Genomic DNA, 1,977 nt, shown 5'->3' on the forward strand with positions numbered 1-1,977 from the left:
GGAGAAGAAAATAAATGTCATTATAATGATTGATGAAACTTAAAAAAAATTAAGCACAATAAATATTTGGCTTAAAACAGATCAGTGCATTTCAAATTGTGAGTCATGTAACGCACCTTCACTCAGCTGCTGTGCTGTGTTTGTATGTGTGTGTCCCATCGATACTTATAACAACTGTCTGATATTGAGACACACCACTGGTTTCTCAAAATGAATCAGGCAAGCTTAATTCTTTGTGAATCAGCAATTACTTCACTCATTGTTTGCTAATGTTTTCCAATCAACTCTCATCCCTTTTCCTAACAACAGCAATTATGCAACGATAACTAAGACTTTAATGCAGCACTATGAAACCTCTTAAGACCTTTTCAAAGAAGGGACTAGACATACATTTTGGTAGGAAAGGCACAATGTCGGAAGTTATTTCCCAAAACTAAAGAGGACAAACGGATGCAAATGCAAGCTTAATCGGTTGCCTGCAATCTGCTTAAGCCACTAAGTCACTTGATGTGTCATCAAAAGACCAGATATTCCCATGTTTGTCATCTGTTTTCTGATTTTACTGACTGTAAATAACAGTTCAATCAAGTTGATATTCTTCCAGAATACTATGGTACGTTGTTTCCGGTAGAAGCTGTTAACAAATTGCTACATATAATTTGGTCAAGGTGGGGTTTTAGTCTCTAATCACTAAAGCCTCACCTTTGTAAGGAGGTGGAAGATTTCCCAATAATTTCCCAATCGTGCTGTTTGCTTCTGAGGTGACATCCGCTCCTGTAGCTGTATAAAAGAAAGCTCCACATTCAGAGCAACACTACAACAACCACTTCGATCATCATCGAGACAGTCTGCTCAAGTTGTGAAGATTTGAAGGTAACTATCGGAATGTTTTTGTTTCAGTGTTTTCTGGGGGTGAGGGGGAATTTTGAGCAAATATTTATGTTTTTCTTTCAGGTGTAATCACTGTAACCATGCTGAAGGTAGTGTTTCTTCTTGGATGCCTCCTGAGCCTCGCTCTGGCTCATCCTGTAAGTGTGACAATCTCATGTAGTAATGTACAAAACAAGTTTCTAGTATATTTATACCACTACTATTATTGAAATGGAATGGATTTTCCCCAGGACATGGAGCGCAGACGTGTTGCTAGGTCTGACTCTAGCTCTGACTCTGACTCTGGCTCTAACTCAAATGAGGTGAGTGCCCTTTCTAAGTTCCACAATTTTAAGTATTCAGCGCGTTTGAAAGTCAGTAACTGTTCAATTCCTAAGAATCTGCTCTGCCCAACATGAGACAATTTAAATGTTTCTAACTTTCTTGTGGGCTTCATTACCCAGGCTACTACTACTACCACCACAGCTGTCACGCTGACTCAGCAACAGTTGTTGCAGATCCTTCTTGCTTTACTCCAAGCAACTACTACAACTGCAGCAACTACTACAACTGCAGCTCCAATGACTACTCCAGTGGCTGCTACTACTGCTGCTCCTGTCACTACCGCTGCCTAAACCTTAACAAGTGATCAACAAGCAGTTCAGTTTAGTATCAGTTTGTCATGGCTGTAACTTAACAACCATCATTCTATTCATGTTGAAGATGTGGATCAAAACCCTTTTAGTCTCTGTAGTTTCTTCTCAATAAACTTGTCAAAAGTGCACCATGTGTGTTTCTACTCAGTCATTTATATGTGGAATATTGTTAATAATATCTTTGTTGATGGAGAAATATGTCTGTCAAAGACATAATCACATCAACACTTTCAGTCTGTCCCATCACCTGTGTCTATCTAAGTGACCACATTGTTTACTCACCTTACAAACCGATAATATAAAATATTTTATACTGGTATCTTCTTGTCAGAATACCATTATTTAATAAGTTAACAGTCAATAATTCAACCAGAGTATTCATACTGAACACAATGATTGTCAGGAGCGCTTGAACTTTAACCAAGTGTTCTTAAACCAGCACTGCTCGGTT

At 38.5% G+C, this 1,977-nt stretch overlaps 1 long non-coding RNA gene across 1 annotated transcript; it reads left to right on the forward strand.

Moving 5' to 3' along the window:
- The first annotated feature begins 795 nt into the window (after nt 1-795).
- LOC136179643 (uncharacterized) lies at nt 796-1,652 on the forward strand. Its single transcript, XR_010666626.1, has 4 exons — nt 796-873; nt 955-1,028; nt 1,122-1,193; nt 1,335-1,652. It is a non-coding gene; the product is annotated as an uncharacterized lncRNA (long non-coding RNA).
- The last annotated feature ends 325 nt before the right edge of the window (nt 1,653-1,977 follow it).

This window comes from Labrus bergylta, chromosome 1 (assembly GCF_963930695.1).
Source record: "Labrus bergylta chromosome 1, fLabBer1.1, whole genome shotgun sequence".
NCBI classification, from domain to species: domain Eukaryota; kingdom Metazoa; phylum Chordata; class Actinopteri; order Labriformes; family Labridae; genus Labrus; species Labrus bergylta.